We start from the raw sequence: 20,102 nt of genomic DNA on the forward strand, positions 1-20,102 counted from the left end.
GTGAAAATAACAAATCAGGAATTTGTTTCCTGGGTCCCCAAATGCCACTTCCCTAGACAGCAAGGTTTCAAATTCTCCTACTGTAAAAATGAGTCATCATGCTTCAGTTTTTACTTTAATATCATTATGAACCTTTTCTTTTTGTGTACAAGTGGGGAACTTTTTTTCCCTAAACATAAATAAATCAACAGAAAATTAATTTTTCCTCATGTTCTTCCAGAAAACTATTCTGAGGATGTATAAATAAATCACTAGATTATTTAGCACAGCAGCCAAAAATGTACTTAGATATTGCACGTGAAGACCTAAAATGTATTGGCCAAAGTAATTTGCAAAGCAGTGTGTTTGTACCACAAAGTTAATACAATGAGTTTGCTGTAAGTCGGAAGAAAGAGGGACCACATAATGGAAAAAATAATATTTGTGATATCCAGTTGATAAAAGTTACACTTTCTCTAAGACATACCTTTGTTCTGGCATCTTGCTGAAGGTGCCAACAAGGACTCTCATCACATTTGGTGCTGTAGCACAGGCAATGTGATTGCTGTGACTTTAATGTCAAAAGACAGAGATATTACTAATGCATCACTATATTTTCATTAGTCTTCATTCCTTTGTGTAAGTTTTTCTTGGTAGTCATTTAGGGTCAGTTCTAAACTGCCAAAAAATGTTAATTTTGCACAAAATGGACTATTATCACTATACTGATGAATCAGCTTTTTCCTTTGTCCTGTTTTTTGTTCCACTGACATTGAGTTTATAAGCAACTTTAGAACTTACGGAATATTTTCATTAAGGCTAACACTTATTACATATTTACCTGGATATTTTTACCTCTTAAGACTTTTTTTAACTGTTACAAATTGTGTGACACTTTTCAAGTATGAGGAAAGTCAAAAAGTCAAACCCCTTTTTTTACATCAAAACACCTGCTTCTAGAATAGAGCAATTAATTCTAGGTAATAACTTTCTTCAACAATGTTATTTTGATCTTTATCAAAACTTGTTTTATCTATATTAACTATTTGCTTTACTATAACTGAAAACTCAACAAACCCTGCCAATTTTTGTATGTCATCTTTGCTAAATCTCTTACAAAAAACAGAACACAAACAAATAAACAAAACCACGTTGGAGATGTTGGTGTTTTCCCCTTATTTTCCACAAAGCTCTCAATGCAGGTGTAACACTGAAAGAGAAAGTTTCTTAGAGTAATTGTGCTTTCAGATCGAGGTAGCAAAACCAACCTTCATATAAATTCAAACCATTGTCAGCATACTAAAATATATCCAACAGGCACTAATCAATATCTTTAGATCATATGCAATTTTTAAAAATCACATAATATTTTTAAGATGTTAAATGCAGTTAAGTTCTGGATTGGTTGCAGAACTAAATCTGCAGAAACAAATGATTCACCAAAATTACATGTTTTTTCCAAAGGCATATATTTTCAATTTAATTATTTTTATAATGCTACTGTTATATATTTTAAATTAGTAATAAGCCTATTATAAAGTGTAGGATACTTCATGTGACCTGAAATCACATTTTAGCCATGATAACAGGACACCTGTGCATAGGCATTTATATTACTTATAGAACTATTGCACTAATAATGTCACAGTAATTTATAAATAGGATTTTAATGTATCTATTAAATCAGCTGACAGTTTCACTAAACAGTTGAGGGTGACTAACTAATATTGCAAACCTTCTGTAAGAGAATACAGATTTACAGAAATAATGTCTTCTGTTATCGGCCAGTTAATGTAATTCCTTTCATGCCTGTTTTTAGATGACTATCTCAAGAAATGTCAGGTTGCAAATCAAAATATAGTTTACAAAACTGATGGGGATTAGTCTAGCTTACAGGTGGTGATTTTGAAATAGTGCTTGAAGCTTACACATTAAAAGCATTTGACCTGATTATTAAAGTTTGGGAATATGTTCAATGTAATCTGGAAGAAGAATAAAAATCCATCTGATTGATTACAGAAGATAACCCTCTTTGCTCAACATTCATTAAGCAGATCCAGTCTAAAAAGTAAAATTAGAGTATGATATTTCCATGCAACCCATGGAAATGGACAATGTTCTGAGAGTAAGATAAGGCTTACCCATTTACTTTGCAGTGCTTTACTTGTTTTCCTGGTACTGCGAAGATCCAGAAAGCCAGGCAAAAACAGCACATATGGGTGAAGACAAAAGGTTCGTGCCTTTTTTTTTGTGCAAAAGCACAGGTCTCAGTAAATGGTGACAGAAATCATCAGAGGATCAAGTCCTCACACAAAAACAAGTACCAGCACAGCTTACACCTGCAAACAAGGCAGCAGTTTTAATTGCCCTTATGCAAGGATAGCTGAAGGGGGCACAGCCCCACCAGAACACTACAAATATGTCTGTAACCTTTCTTTATTGCTGTGTTTCAACAGTGACATGCAGAGGCAGCAAAATAAACCGAAAGTTCAAGAGAACAACATGGTCAGGATAATACTTGCAAAGGTTTTGGATGGCCGCATGTGACATTTTCCCTTTATATGTGTCTTTGCATTCCTAGTGTGTAAATACATTACATCTTTCTTGTGCTGCACACCTGCACAATTTTTTTGAGAATTTTTTTCTGTCTGTCCTCAGGTTTGCAGAGACAGGCGTATGGTAGCTTCTACTGGATGCATACTGGGTACATAGGAAAAGATTGCAAAGTCCTCTTCAGTGTAGTGGACATTTCTCTTCTATTTTCCAGTCTAGCAAAAACAGACAAACAAACAAAAGAAAAAAACCCAAAACCCCCCAACCAAACAACAAAAAAAACCCCAACAAAAATCCCAGAACCTCAGCCTACCAGATAATTTTCTTCCAATTAATAACATATTTTTTACAAGTTTGTTGTTTACACCTCTGCCACATTAATGCATGCTCACATACTAACTACTACAGATTTTGTTAAGTAAAGGATGCTGAAAAATTTAATATTCAGGACTCTTCTGTGGCAGTACAGGGTAATGTAACAATATGGTATTTTTCATCTGACTCTGTCCTGAGAAAGCCTCATCATCTTCAAAGGTTTGCCTATATATCAAGGCAGAAACAGTGCTCATTTGGAGGAAGCAGAGCTCTATATCTGTGAACAGAACAACATGCTTTTTCAAAACCTTATCATTTATCCTCTGCATCTGAAATATTAGCATAGAATTTATTTATGCACTTTATAGTGGATAATTTTTAATATGATGGAATTAATGTTGATCACCTTCCATTAGGTTTCAATCAACATGTACTTCTGAATACATGCTCTCTTTTTTCCCTCTTGGGTGAGTATCTCTATGACAGGGTAGTCTGTAAAGGAAATTATGCACTGCTTTTTTTGAATCTGTTCAGACAAACAATTTTACAGAGCAGTAGCTATCATTTTGGCATTATTCAAAAACACTGAGTTGACTTGAAAGCAAAAATAAAATGTAAGGAAAAGAAATGCAGTGAATTTGAAAGCTAATGCCCTTTGAAGGAAATGTACCCCAATTAAACTAATCTTTTTTAAAATTGTATTTCCACTAGATTTTTAGTAATATGATCACAATAATATTTCATTTAAAGTTGTCAAAAGGGTTTTTTGTAATTTATCATATTCCATTTCCGTAACTGAAGTAATAATATTAGAGATAGCTATGTATTATTTCCATTAGACATCTACACAGTGCCATCATCAAGGAGATGAAAATTGTTTCAGGGACTGCTGCTAGTAATGTATTAATTGACTCCCATGGTGCAGGACATTACTGTTACTCATTCTGTATGATTTTAATATGAAAGATATGCTGTGTATGAGAATGAGCTTTTTCAGTACATCGAACATCTACTCACCTCTGTCTCCTGACATCAAAGTGAAATCTTGTTGGGCCTTAGTGGTCTTTAGGTAGTAATTTAAAGAGCAATCAGGCATGATTACATTAACATGGCTTACTAAATTGGTTTACGGAGTTTATGCTGGGCACATATTCAAGCGAAAGCACTGTCACAATTTATTACAGGCAAGGAAATTGATGAGGAGAAATGAAATGGTAAAAAAGGTGTAAGAGGAATCAGAACTGGTATCAGAATTCTGGATTTCTTTTCTTGCTCTGTTGAGCTGAGACCTTTGTCTCTCCCACTTATGTCTGTCTGGTGAAAAAAAGTGATGACTTTAAAAGCTTTGCATCCTGTATATTGCATAGAGTATGGAAGACACAAAGTAATTTTGACAGTTGCACCTGAAAGTGTTAGAAGGAAATGGAACTGTGGAAACACAAAACCCCCATGAGCAAGTCAGACTTGCATTTAATGTTTACTCCTGAAAGCCAACCTTTTTACAAGGTGTACAAAGACATGCAGCAGAGATGAACAACTTGCAACAGAATGTTTATTATTGATTTAGTGGCTTCACTTTATTTATTGATTTGCTTAGGTAGCTCATAGCAGATAAATTAGGAGCCTAGTAGTAGTAAGACCTCTTGCCTGTGGTCCTCACAATTGATGAAAATTATATGAGGTATTTGGATCTAGAAAATAAAAAGGAGGGCTGTTTTTTTACTGATTGCGTGAGAGAGGAGAAAGAGTGAGCTCAGGACAAGGAGAGATCAGAATAAAAAGGAAGGATCAACTTCTTGAGCCATCACCCACATTTTAGAGGGTGTAAAATGTTGAGGTTATTGTCCTGAACAGCTAAGAAAGTCACAGACTGAAATATTTCAAACTCTAAAATTTAGCAGGCTGTATTATGCAAGGATTCAGTGATCACTGTAGAAGATTCCGAGCCTGTGGAAATGGTCCCATTAGAATGAATGACTGGGTCTCACAAGACCTCCAAACACAGCTGAGTTAGGGTGCTAATGGTGCTTGTGTGTCTGAAATTTGTGTTGCCAACACAGATAGAGAAATACAAATGAGCTTGTAGAAATTAAGCTGCAAAGGAAAAATCTTACATATATTGTAATTTTATTTGGAATGCTTCTGTATAAATGGCTTCATCTGGGCAGCAAGTTTATTTAAACAGGGAAATATGGGAAAAGATAGTTTAAAAAATATTTAGAAATTTTTCAAAGGATTTGAAGAGAACAGACAAACCAAAACAGTCTCCTCCTTTAATACAAGAGAATTCGAAGATTTTATTGTTTTTTAATCTAAAGATGGAGTTTGGCTGAGAATTTCTGATTCACCTGGTAGACATAGTGTTATTGATAGTCAGATCAGGCATGGGCATGTGTTCTGTATGTCAGCAACGCAAGCTGAATTTATAATTAGTAAAGCATTAGACCATCCATTAAAATTAAGCTGCGATCACGAGACCTCCTTTCTGGAAGATCATCAGAATGCCAAGTAATAAATTAAATAGCATTTGCCAGACAGCAAAATGTGGGAAAGTATTAAGTACCTGGAGCCATTCCTGCATCTGGGTAATAATGTGTAAACCAAAATAACAAGAAGGTTCAGAAATTGAATAAAATTTATGATTGCTGCAACATCTGGGGTGTTCAAAAAAATGGAGATCCCATAATGCCACAAATGTGCTACAAAAGTGGAAATTTTCATCAGGAAAACAAAAAAATTACAGAAATATGAAAGAACTGCTAAGTGATAGGAGATTAGATTAAAGCTCAGGATTTAATATCTATGAGATAGATAACTTTTTTCATAATGTGGAGTCTTTTATTTCCTTTGCTCATTATAGAGGGATGCGGATTTGGTATTAAAACAGTAATTGGGAAAAAAACTGCAAATTTCAGAAATATAAATAATTTATAATTCTACTTAAATGTCAAAATATGCATATTTATATAATTTGGATATTTATACAGTTTTCACTGTAAAGCAGCACCGTGGAGAGGAACCTGGGGGTCCTGGTCAGTGGCAAGTTGAACTCATGGGAGTCAGCAGTACCAGGCAGCCAGGAGGGACAACCCTGTCCTGGGGGGCACCAGGCACAGCATGGCCAGCTGGGCAAAAGAGGGGATTGTCCTGCTCTGAGCTGGGGTGTCCTCACCTTGAGTGCTGGGGGCAGTTTTGGGTGCCACAATATAAGAAAGACATTAAACTATTTAAGGAGTGTCCAAAGAAAGGCCACATGGATGGTGAAGGCATTGAGTGGGAGTATGAGGAGCAGCTGAGGACACTTGGTCTTTTCAGCCTGGAGAAGAGGAGGCTGAGGGGAGATCCTATTGCAGTTACAACTTCCTCATTGGGGAAGAGGAGCAGCAAGCACTGATCTCTTCTCTGTGGTGACCAGTGACAGGACCCCAGGGAATGGCCTGAGGTTGTGTCAGGAGAGGTTTAGGCTGTAATAAGGAAAGAGTTCTTCATCCAGAGGGTGTTTGGACACTGAAACAGGCTTCCCAGGGAAGTGGTCACAGCATCAGCCTGACAGAGTTCAAGGAGCATTTGGACAGTGCTCACAAGCACATCGTGTGACCCTTAAGGCTGTTCTGTGCAGGCAAGGACTCAAAGTTCCTTGTTGGTCCCTTGCAACTCAGAATATGCTGTGATTCTGTGATTTAAATTTTTTCAATAAAATGCAAATCTTTGAAAACATTGCATGAAAAATAATTGCTGAAATTCAAAACCAAAGTATGAGCATGAAATACAATGTAACAAAATTAAAACTTAAATTCATTTTTTCAAACAAAATTATAAATATCCTGAAACAATAAGAAAACCCCAAAAATGAACAAACAAAACCCAAAAAAACCCCCACAAACAAGCCAACAAACAAAAAGAAAAAAAAAACCTCCACAAAACAACCTCAAAACTCCACAGCTAGGATCAATCAATCATTAATAAATCATGGCTCATAAGAAAAAGAATAATTTCATATTAGCTGTCCAGCACCAACATATAGGAGAAGCTGACAAGTTAGAAGGTTGTCTCATCTTCAGTCACTGCAGTTAATATCCTTGTATGCAAATCATAAACAGAAATGATTGGGATTGTCAGTCTTGTCAAGAGTTGCCATTACATAACATAGGTTTTGATTTAGGGCTCTAAAAGTGTTTTAACAGCACATGTCCTAAAGTGAAAAACCCCCCCACTCTTATGAAGGTGATATATCAAACCACAATTTCTGTTATATAACAGAATGGATTGGAGCAAGTATTGGTTTTATGGCAATGACCATTTCCCTCTCTGCAATGCTTCATGTCCCACAGGCTCTACATGACCTGTCTCTCCCTCTAGAGATAACCTTTCCCTAATCCTGCTTTCTGTCTCCCCGTATCTGATATCCACTCTGATGCAAAAGTTACAATCACCTTACTTCTTGCATAAGATCTGTTATGCATCCTATTAAATTTTGAGGAATTAATCCAGTTAACAGCAACCTTGAATTCCACAGCTTCTCTTCTGGTTTCAAATAGACCTTGTGTACCAAAAATCTTGCTTATATTTTCTACACAAGTTGGTGACATGAATTGTGTTTCATAAATGAGCCTAGTCTTTCTTATATAATAATTATTTCATAAAACAGAGTACATTACATATTTTTCTAGCCAAGAAAAAAATTCAACATGAAAAGTCAAAAAAGGTCTTAACAAAGAAAAGTGGAATGGGACAAAATTAAAACTGAGAACATAATAATAATTCATAAAAATAACCTAATATTATTTAGATGCCCCAGTAGTGGAAAATAATTTTGTAACAGGAACACTACGGTATAATTTTCTCCCTGTTTTGACTTAGTTATCATTTAGTCAATCTAAATAGAGATTATAAAATCCCAGATAATCCGATAACCTCATAGAGAGGCATTTGCAGAGTCTTAGAAAAAGATGATGTTCTTTCTAAGGCTGGAAGATGATCTAAAGCATAAAAACATTCTGGTGTAAAATCGGACTTTTCCTACCAGTATTGTTTTTAAACTCTAAAATAACTCTAAGATAATTTCCTTGGTGTAGTTCACTGTGCAGTACCAGATGGATGTGTTCTATGACTGCTCCATGGCAGTGATACATGTGCCATATAGGCAGGAGAAGGTGACTAAGAGGAAAGGTGATTATATCCACACTGCTGGGTGAGATGTCCCTCCCCCACCCAGGCCAGGGGCTGATCTCATTGAAGGTGAAAAATGGAGGAGAAAAGCTGAAAGACATACTAATGAGAGAACACAATGTCCACTAGAATTGGCGCATACTAAAATTAAAAATAATGTAGTTTAAATTTTCAGTAACTAGCTTAAATTTAATTTTCCTCTGGAGAAGGTTTTTTTCATAAATACATAAATACAATGGGTTTTGTCTAAATAGCTGTGTGCAGTAGTTATCCTTGTATTTACAATAAGAGAAAAAAGTGTGTGTAAAGAACAAAGCAACCTTGGAAAAAATTCCTGTCTTCCAGCACCAGTAGTAATTATAAAAATTATTACCTTGTCTGCATTGTATTTATTTTAGCTGTCAGTCCCTGAACATGTAAGTTAGAGTTGTTATTGATTCTGTTATCAATGATTGATACTGTTATGCCATTAAAACCTTGCTACTCCTTGCTAAAAAAATAGATTTTCAGTAACAGATGGGTTATTCATTCCTATTGTTGTGAAAATGCTTAATTGACCACTGAAAAAACATTACTATGTTTCATCCTGGACACTATGATTCAATATCAGTAAGGATTTAGGCTGGCGCCTATGTTGTTTAATGTCATCATAAATTATTTTGGAAAGTGTGAGAGTATCCAGGGAAGTGTTTGCTTTTCTAATTAAGCTACTAGAGTTACTAAAGACAAAGGCTAAATGGAAAAAATGGGAAAAACATTACGAAAGAGGACTAAAATAAGACATGAAATCTGATGTAAAGTGGTACATACTGTGGGAGGAGGAGAATAATTCCAATTTCATTAATAAATTGTTGTTCTCTGTGGAAATTATAATCTCTCTCAAATGATGTCTTGTTTCATAATAGCTGTATGCACATTTGCTTAGTGTGCTATGAGTGCCATAAAAAGCAAATGGGATATCAGAAATTCTTAGCAGCAGCTGAAGGAAATAGTTGTCAGTAATACAGCTTTGTATGTAAATTTCTGGTGAGCCTGTATCTTTCACACTGGGAATGATTTCTCTCTAGTCTCAGAGAACATGTGTCCCATAGAAATTGGAAATGTACAGACAAGGACAAAAGGTTAATCAGGACCTTTGGACTGACTCGTCAGTGAAGAATAACTGAGTAAGATAGATTTCCTTATCCTGGAAAAGGAGCAAAGAGAAGGAGATATGATAGGTCTCAAAAATGTCTAGAACATAGGGGTGAGACTAAAGGGGGAAGATTACTGCCTTCCCCAAAGCAAGATGTGTGGGGCACAAATGAAGCCAACAGGTTGCCCATTCAGACCAAAGAAAAGGAAATGATTGTTCATAAAATTGATCAATCCAGAATAGGTAGCTCCATGCCATCTGTTGCTGTGGAGATAACAGAATTTTTCATGCTAATGATAAGAGAATGAAGAAATTCATAAAAAATCAATTTGCCAAAGGCTAATAACTATAGTCACCACCAGTATCTGCACAAACCACTGGACACTTGGCAATTATGTGCTGAACTCTGACCTTTACCTTTGCCAGAGGCAGAGTTTGGGTTGGAGGCCACGTGCACCCAGTGCAGCACACCATGCTTTGGGGTTCAGTGATAGTAACAATATGGTCCTCCATGTAGAATAAAATAATGATAAGTGTTTATATTAGTCATGTTCCCAAAAGTGACTCATTTGTTGCATGTGGCTTGGACAGTTTAGTGGGCAAGGAATTTTATCAAGTAAGAAATTAGGTCTGAACAGAAAAAATGCATTTTATTAAATAGCATTTCTCCTAGTGAAAAATATGTACATTTGTCTTTATATGTAAAATGCAAACATCTGCAGTACTTCACGTAGCAATTTACTGATAATTTTGTTGATTTGGATATATTAGTAATAATATTAGTTTCAAAAACCATAAGACAGTAGTGCAGGTCACTATTACAAATGTAATGCCAAAAAAAGTCTGGTTAGCAAGAGGCTTAGGATGTTGTTGCAAATCCTCATACCTTTCAATATCTCATACTGCCATCCATTCCACACAAACTGCTTCTTTGGTTTTCTAGTCCATGTCACTGACAGAGGACTGTCCTTAAAACATCCTTAAAAAGAGCTGAGCCTCTTCAGGCCCCTTACAAATCTGCCAGAAGCTGAAGCTGAGCTAAGCACAAAATACATTTGCTATCCAGGATGCAGCCCACACACTGAGTTGGTGATTTGGTTTCCTCTCTGACTTTAAGTGAGAGGGAACTAGCTCAGCCTATGCTCAGGCCAACTTGGGAATGTGAGGAGACTTGATCAGGTACAGTGAAACCTCCCAGGCAAGCTCATCATCCACATTCAGCACGAATGTGAAAACCCTTGAACCACAGTGGTACCCACACTCAAACTCAAACATGCTTGTAAAAGACAAGCATGATACAAAGCAGATACAAGACAGATACAAAGCACAAATATTCCTGTATGTCTTCTTGCTGGCATATTTTTACCCTCTTATGTAAATCTTATGGCATTCTTATAAAAGGCAGTAGGTGATTTGAATTATACTTCACAATCTGCATCATGAAAATAAAATGACCTCTTTAGGGGATGAGATTTGTGATCATGTCTTGTTATTCTGACTGCCTGATAAGCTGAAAATCAAGAAGTAATTGAAAGGATTTTTTTATTACACCTTTGCTTCTGTGGAAGAATTCCTTGTTCATCTTGCAAGTTTAAAAACCTTCAGAGTTCTGTATGTGTTTGCATAAAGTATTCATATACAAAATCCCACATACATTGAAAAATAGGTGTTTTATGTGCTGGTTGAATAAGAATTTAGGCCTGTCAGGAATGTGTTCACCAACCTTTTGGTTTTTGTTTAATTTTTGGGTCTTGAAAAACAGTGTTCAGTTCAAGTTGTTCTTTAAAGAAGCTTAAGGTGAGACAAGATGAGAGAATTTTCTGTTCCAATATCCTAGAGGATGATGCCAATAAATGAGTTTTAATTAGTAAATCCTTTTCTGTGTCACAGTGGCAGTGGGTAAACCATAGTCCTTGATGGTGATTCTATGCCATTCAGCAGAGGTTTCTCTATTTAAGTTTTTCTCATAGCACTGGTTTTCAGGAGTGATGTCTGAGTAAGATGTTGATCACAGCTGATTCTGATTTTTTTATGTTTTATTGTACCTTGTAAAATTACTTCCAGTGTAAAATTACTACTTTGAAGAGAGTACAGTTTTTTAGTGTTTCAAAATGCAGGATCCAAAGTTATTTTCCTGAATGTGTCAAGTTGTAGATGTGAATAGTCAAGAAGAGGTATTGTGTCAAAAACCATCAGCCTATAAATATGTATGTATTATTGCTGATGTGAATTAAGGATTATAATAAAAGAGTGAGATAGGACAGTTTAATTGCTGTGACAGTGTTGTCTTTTTCTTACTGTGAGAATTGAAGCATAAACTGTGGAGGAGAAAGCTAAGGAAAAAAAGCCTCATTGACATTATTAGTGCAGTATATATTTTCTGGAAACCAAGAGTACTTTTCAGCACTGTCATATAAGCCAGCTAATAGCTCTTGCTTGTCAAATCCAGCTGTATCAGCCCAGCAGCAGGTAACTGCTTCTAGTTTAATTGATGCCAGTATTAGAGTCCAGAAAAATAATCAATGAGTGTTTGCAGAATCAGGATATTCCTGCGTAAGCCAAATGAATTCTGGCAGACAGCATTTGTACATATTAAGAATCATTATAAAGATGCTGAAAACTTGAAAAACTGGCCCATAAAACTGAAAATTTCTTTTCAGTAAAGGTATGTGTTGCTGTGGTATTTTTAAAAATTAAAAGATGTACTTATTTTGAATAATTTACATGCTAATAGACTAATTTGATATTATCAGGAAGTTAAAAGGCAGTAACAAGTGTATGATTTATATTAGAAACAAGAACTTGAGCTGCTATTTTTTTTATAGCAAGATACAGAACAAAAAATAAGGTATTCTTTCATTTGGATATAAACAAGATTGGGTTTGGTTCTTTTTTATGTATTATTTTATTTACTCTATTCACCATTTTGACATGTTTATTGCACTATCATATCTGAAACCTATTGTAAGGCCTGGTTCTGGAGTGCACTTGACCATTCCTTCTTCAGCAAGCTGAGTCTTTTGCCAGGAGAGTCTGGTAGCAAATATAGCATAATTTTATTACCCAGGGCAGTAAAATTAGACAGTCTAACAATTAAAAAATAGTGTCTAACCTATTTCTTTTGTTTTGGAGCAACACTTTTTAAAAATAAATTGTAATTGATCGTACAAAAAAAAATTAATTGTTCTGTCCTCTTTGCTTATTAACCTCTCTATAATGCAGAGTGATTCAAAGACATGCTTTGATGGGCCTCATCACATTTCAGTCACTATCCTTGTAGTGGCTTGGTGAGGCAAGAAAGTAGCAGCTCTCTTCCATAAGTAGAGAGTCAAAGCATAGGAATACTGAATTATTTGCTTGAATAATTTACAAATTAAATTGAAACCTTAAAAACTAGAAAGTCCATCCTTCTGTTTTTTCTAATTCTTGTTAAATGTGGGGCTTTTTATATAAATGATGGTTTAAGGTTTGATATTGTCTGTATTGATAAGTGGGCAGTTGTGTCTCTGTTGAAGGACACTGTAACAGGGAGCTGGGCAGATCTGCCTACCTGGAAATTAAATAAAGGATTACTGATTAAATTTTCCTACATCTAGCACTGCAGTGCTCTTTAGATTAAATAGTTAGCTTCCAAGTCCATTCCTAGTCTTGACATTAATAATGTCAAATTTGTAACTGCAAGGTAGAAAGTAAGGTAAAGTAAGCTCAAGGGGAAGAGGGAAGGGGATTAAAGGTCAGTGCTGCCAAGTCCTCATGAGCCCTGTATTCATGGATCATCAAAATAGATGACAAAATTATGAAAATAACTGGCAAAATAAGGCAGCCAGGAGTCTTGTGTTTGCAACTGTCTGCCTTGTGCTTTATGGGTATTCACTTGTGTTCCTTGTAATAGATTGTTAACATGTTTCCTTGGGGAGCCCAGCCCCAGAGACTGATTCTGAAGTAATGGCTTCCTCAGCATATTAAATAATTCTGACAGGCTGCACATTTTCTTTAATTATCTCCGAGTATTACTGGTTAAAAACTTGTAAAAATTAATGGTATAAGTAATTAGCCTATTGACATTACTTTTCCTGTAGGCTATACAAGATAATATGTCCTGAATTTGATCACATTTTATGCATTGTACAGGTAATTGTGTATTATTGGGGAAAATGTAAAACTGGGGAAAAAATAAAACTATTTTTTTGGGAGAAAAAGGCACATGAAATGCCTCTTTCTAATATCTTGGACAGGAACCAAAGGTTATTTTATTCTTTGCATTTGTGGGGAGTCTATTGTCTACTGTCATGTTTGTTAGTGATGGACAGTCCATATCCTGACTTAAACAAGTAGGCAGAAATTATTTACTCCAGTAATTTATCTCCAGTGTTACTTTCCAGTAATGCAATTCAAACTGTAGAAAAAAATGTAAATTAAAAAGATAAATATGGGTAATTTTTTTCAAGGACTTTTCAAAGCTATTGATATTCTTTCATGACAATGTCTTAAAAACCCTGAAAGTCATTCTTAGTCTTAATGTCCATTAATGTTATACACTAAAGGACAAGATGCACCCAAAACAATGCCTACAAAGTAAATAAAGACATTTTTCTAAATATTGCCAGTACCCCACACAATTTGACAGAATTTATTAAGAAGAACATATTCAGAAATCGTTATTCAGATTCAGAGATTTTAGAGTAAATTTTCCTTTTATCATGTTAAATTCCAGTTCTTTTTACTTTATGCCATCACAAGTTTTATAATCACCTAATGAGAGCTCTATATTTTTACTTAAAGATACAATGCAGATATAAAGTTCCCTTCCATTTTAGGCTGTGTCCAAAAAATAAATGCGACCATTCTTTAAAAATTCTTTTTGATTCTTTCAAACGTAAGAAGTATTACTATACTTCCTAAATTCTGAAGTCATAGTCGTGTTTCAGAATTGTTACCAGATAGCTGGCAGATCTCCATGCGTGTTTTCATTCCAAATTAAAGGGCACTTTTGAAGCAAATCTCTTGATCATATTCAGACTTACTGTAGTTTTGTTCACATCAGGAGAGGTCTTGGAGAATACAAACAAGATCACTTCTCGATAAAAAAACTGAGAGGATGCACTACATGAATTGGCACTTAGTCCACTGAACCAGATGAGATTTTGTTCACAGCAGAAAACCTTGAGGTGCCTTTATTGCCTGCATCATTCCTCTCCATCAGCTGCTTCATTCTACAGAACACTCCACTGGTTCACATTACCTGCTAGCACAGGTACATCTTGTGTCTTGTAAAAAATAGATACAGAGTCACTACCCAAGGCTAGGTGAGTCCTGGCATATTTAGTCACCCATCTTTCCCTACATTTAGGATAAATTTTCCAGTATGTTTAAGATGACCTACAGAGCAGAAGGGATTTATACTGCTAATGTACTAAGCGGGGGAAGAACGTATGTGAAATAGCAGTATATGGCATGAGTGTATAATCTCAATTTTGGAGTAACTTTTAGTGATATTTATATTTATGGTCCCTACATGCCTGAATATGTAAAAATTTCAAGTTTGTAGTGTATATCTTTCATGAATTACAATCCTTGAAAAATCTAGGTATTAAAAATAAGGTTTTACATTGTTTGCGTAAAATGATATTGATTTAGAAGAAATTCACTTCCAAGTTTGGTGCTGCATGTCTGTGCCTATGTGTCTGTGTGTGATCTGCAAGTAAAAGTTACATTTGTCCAAGTCATCTTTTTATTAGCTCTTTTCTGTGTTAGAATATGTTCACCCATTACTTTTCATGTTGCAAAAAAAAACATATCAAGAGCAATAAAGATGATGAGATAGATCAAATTTATGTTGAAGTCACCAAGATATTTCAATTTGAATAAATTTTGACTTGATCTTAAATGATTAAGACAAAGCAGCAAACAGGCAATGCAAAGTTAGAAGAATCATGCCAGAAAAATGAAAAGTTATTTATTGTAATATTTAGTTTCTAATAGATGGTCTATTTAAACAGATTTTTTCACTGCAATAATGAAAGATAAAATGAAGTGTAGTTCAATTATTTTTATTAAATGGAAAGATAAGTAGAATATTCCAACTGAAAACTGAATTTTTCAAGGTAAAGATCTTCATGTAAAAATGATACTAGTTGTTATGAAGAACAGAAGTGATTTTCTTAATACTTGTTTATACTCTTATCCTTATTTCTATTTCTCTGAAGGCTAGTACTTGTGAATGTGTGCTTCTGAAAATATTCATGGTAATATTTTCTAAACCAGTAAAATTAATATTTCAAAACATTTTTAATATGTAAAAGATATAAGAAGAATATATACATAATTCACAATCCATGATAGAGAAATCTTGTATGTAGAATGCAGTCCAAAATGCCATCTGGTTTTTTTCTTTAAGGTTCTCATAAAATGTGTATTTTTAAAATACTCGGCTATGTAAAATTCATTTGCCCTTTCTTTTGGAAACATTTGTTAACTGTTTTGCAACATCCATTAGTAATGCAATCAATTTACACCTTTGATCACAGTCTTCTTTTTTTTTCTTTTCTCCTTTTTTTTTTTATTTTTCTCTTCCATGTTAACCAGGAAAAGAACTACTCTAAAACAAGCATAAGGACAATCTGCGTGTGTCTGTTTGTGTGTGTAAAACATGCACTTGGGGGAAACTTCATTTAATTATTAACTTTTGAGCTGATAAATGGTCCAAATTTTCTTTTCATTGGTTCTCTGGTTTTGCAGTCTTGACCTTTAATGGTTTTGACTTTAAACCTTCATCAAACTGGCCCTGGTTCATATGGAAGGAGAACAAGTTGCTTTAGTTGGTGTTCACTGTAGAGCTGATGTTTCTCTATTCTCTCTCTCTCTCTCGCTAACTCAGCTGGAGTTACTAAGCTCAATAATTTCTTGGGTGCTCCTAGACGAACTTCTATAAAATTAGACTATTCTTCTTAATTTCCCTGACTTTTGAGGTCCTATGACTTGAATGAAAAGCAAACTTCACACTCATCTACAACTATTGTGCTGGAAGGCAGCTGAACAATTGAGTACTGCCATTAAAGTCAGTACACTTTCAATGAATTGTTTATGGATTGTACCATTGGGCTTCTTTGTACCATTCTATTTCTTTGTCTGTTTCCCTGCCTCTAAGTAGGGTTGATAATGCTCTCTGAAAATGATGTAAAGTTATCATCCGTAGCTCTTACATGAACATGGCTTTGTAGAACCTGAACATCATTAACTTTCCTTTGTCAAAGTCTGTAATACCCTGGGACTCAGCGTGTCGCTACACAAATCCTATATACACCCTGCAGTGCTGATATGTGCTGCTAATTTGCTGTTGCCATGACTAGTTTATTATTTTGCCAGTTCACAAGGAAAAGTGCTTTTCCATTCTTTTCACAGCTGGCAGTACTGCTCAGCCAGGCAATGTATGAGTTCTTGTGGCCTAGGTAGAGAAAGAGCTGGTGCCTGCTGCCCTGGCACAGCATTGGCACACATACACTTGGACAGAGGTAGGTGCAACAGCAGGATCAGCCTGCAAAATGTAGTCAGCAATGATGGGAAAACAGTAGTTTATTTGCCCTTTGGGAAGTCTTGCCCTTTTGGGAAGTCATCTGAAAGCACCTTACAACCTTCCCTTAATGATTCTGGTGCATTTATGTTGCTGTGCCGGGGAGGGATGTATGTTAGAAAGTTACACTGCACTCACTGGGAGAAATATTCTCCACCTGAGATCTGTAACCTCTCTTATAACCTCTTTTTGGACAAGCATGTATCTGTTTTTAGCTGTGCTTTGTACAGCCCAGCCTGGCTGAAGCACCTATTCATCTGCCTATCAAAGTCATGACATTCACAGATCACAGACAGGTTCAAAAACTACTTTGTATTTTTTTTTTTTCTGTCTTCCAAAAATATTTCTTGTTCCTCCTTCTTCAGACATCTTCAGATTGTCCCATTCTTTTTTCCTTCTAAAATACAGCTTACATTTCATATTCATCTCAAGCTTAAGAATGAATTTGTATCTGTTTATCTCATAGGGACAAAACTTGAGTTCTTACAAGAAAAAAAAACCAAAAAACCAAAGAACCCTATATTCCACAGTCAGCCATGTGTTGCTGATAACAAAGGAGTCATGCAAGACCCAAAATTGTTTCTAGGGGTCCACAGTACTAGCCCAGTCCACAAAATATATGCTTCAGGATGTCAGAAATGCTACAGTGCTACTAGTGGTACAGTGCAGCTGATATACCAAAATATGAAGAAAGTATCTAACTATTGCTCCAGGTACCAGTTGTTCCATTAATGGAAACACCACTACCTAGTAGTATTATTTAAATCAAACTAATTTTAAGATTATTTTTATTTTATGTGAGATTGGTGTTAAAATGCCTTGTTAATCAAGCTAAGCCCAGTCTAACAAGGTTATTAAGTTAATTAACAAATTAGAAAAGAAATCTTGATCTATTTATGAATTTCAAACAATTTATTGGTGTTTCTTACTAAATTTATGAATTTAAAAAAAAATTGATAAATTTGATATTCAGTTGAATTCTTAGAGAAAAGAATATTGTCCTGATATGGCTGTAATTGTGCTGGAACATAGTTTATTCATGATTTTATAGCATGAAATTTCTTTGTGACAGGTGTTTGGCATCCCACAACACCAATTCATGTTTCAGGAAAATGTATCATTAAGATGAAAAATATGTACATTTAAGGCACGTGTATAGTAAATCAAAAGCTTGGTCTTGCTTAATTTTTTTTCTGTCTGTGCTATATGATTTTTTCACAGAAAATTTTACAGCACTCAAAACAAGGCCAGCTGGATGCCAACAAGAGATTAATCTATTCTGAAATCTTAAAAAGGCTCATACAAGTGACTGCCATATTCTCATTCTGCTAAACCAGCCTCTCAAAATACTTAAAGGATGTGGCTCTAAATTGGATCTCATAGCAGCTAAAGAAGGATGGCTATTTCCCTGTGCAGTTGTGGAAGGTCAAGGTGTGAAGATGGGAAGCTCTGTGCATAAAGCCTTTTTCTCTTCTTATTGAGTCAAATAAGACTCAATTACTTAAAGACATTATTCCTTTAATACAATCAGCTCTGTGGGTCATGTGGCTGTTGTAAATAGACTTGTGCCCTACTGTGGATATGTGCTTTGGCAGTTACGTGTTATTCCTACTAGATAAAGTGCAGTTCTACAGAGTGCATCCTTGCATGGTTTTCCGTGGATGGCTTGCAGACTCTCTTTCTAGGGGTTGTACTTGCTATGTTCCTATAGTCAGTCACCCACAATGATTGTAGTTTGGTAGTTAGAGCTTGCTCCTGAATGAGATAGAGAAATACAACTTGCCTCAATACTAGAGTGAATTACTGTTCAATTACTGTAAGCACTACGTACAAGAGAATACGCTCATAGGTAGTTTTCTCATTGAATCTATTCTGATTCATTAAATCAATACTGCAGAAGACAAATCATCATCAGATATCCTTGAAGGAAATGTAATTTTCTGACAACAATATTTCTGAAAAGAAATATTTTATTATTCATTTTTAATATAATTAAAAATGCTAGCTTTCAACAGATTTAGTTATTTTTATATCTAGAGTATTTTTCCCTGAAAAAGGGGAAGCAACAGAAATAACTACTGTTTCCTGGTTTACTCATTTTTGGCAAATTCATTAGTAAATAACTGCAATTACCTGTTCACTCTATATATACATCTTTTAGGTATAATCAAAATTAGTGTCACCAGTTTGTATATTTCCTTAAACTGCTTTATTCACTATAGAGATTTTCTGTTATTCAGTGAGCAAAATATTTACACGGTCTTTTTGAAAAGGCACAAATATTTTCCACAGTCTTTGGGTAGTGTCATAAGATGATGAAGTCTGTAAAAACTTAAAGGCAGACAAGAAAGGAAAGATGTTTGATGCTCAGAAGGTCTGCAGCCAGTGAATATATTATTATTTAAAAGATAAGTCTGTTCTTATGTTCAAAAAGGGTGTGTGTCATTTATCACACCAAAGGAATATTTTTAGGAAAATTGGTAAAATGGGTTCCTTTTGTGAATATCACTTCCTTGATCATAATTAACAGCTGCTACAAATACAGGTGAATTTAGCCACCAATAGCTGCAATATTTGTCAGTGAAAGGAGTCTGACTTCTGCAAACATTTATGAATGGATAAAAGCTCTGACACATCACAACTAACTCCCACACCACTGAAAGGATTTAATAGTAATTTCTGTTTAACAAAAGTTAGTGTTAAATTGCAAAAGCATTGTTTCATAAAGTTTATCCTACCCTGAATCTTGAAACAAACAAATATTACTATTTAAGGTGTTTAAAGTTCTGGAAAATAAAAAAGGAGGGCTGGGAGGAGAGAGACAGTGAATGATTTCCACACAAGAAGAAACTGCTGTTGTTTTCATTTTGAGATATTTAGTATGGTAAAACTGAAAGGTGAAAAGAAAATTCCCCTAAGTGCATGAACTTAAACAGAAGAAAATGTTTACTCTCAGTCTGCAGAAGAGAACCCTGCCAGTACTCTGCAGGAGAGTATTCTGCTAGTGCTTGCAAGGCCCTAATTATTACTGAATGAAATTGGAGACAAGGGGAGTTTTGCCATTGACTTTCTAAAGTCCAAGATTTAGGCTTTATGGACACAGTTACACTTTCCTGGACCCTGGAGAGATTTTGTCCTTGTTAACTTATTTCCCCAGGATTTATAGAAAAATTATATACAAGATAGGAACAAATTAACATCTCTGTTGTTTCAATGAGCAGTTCTGTCAGAAATATGGAATACAAACTCATCCAGAAACAGTTTTTCTCACTTCCTGCTTCTTCCAAGTTCTCTGAAGGAATAACCTTCCCACTCTCTTGTCTCTAGGGTAAAATGACTCTATGCTCTTTTCTTCCTTCTCCACTCCCAATAGCAGCGGCA

At 35.2% G+C, this 20,102-nt stretch overlaps 1 protein-coding gene across 4 annotated transcripts in view; it reads left to right on the forward strand.

Annotated features, from left to right (window-relative positions):
* CDH12 (cadherin 12) overlaps positions 1 to 20,102 on the forward strand; it is a 521,432-nt gene that overhangs the window by 373,934 nt on the left and 127,396 nt on the right. The window lies entirely within an intron of this gene.

This window comes from Lonchura striata, chromosome 1 (assembly GCF_046129695.1).
Source record: "Lonchura striata isolate bLonStr1 chromosome 1, bLonStr1.mat, whole genome shotgun sequence".
NCBI classification, from domain to species: Eukaryota; Metazoa; Chordata; class Aves; order Passeriformes; family Estrildidae; genus Lonchura; species Lonchura striata.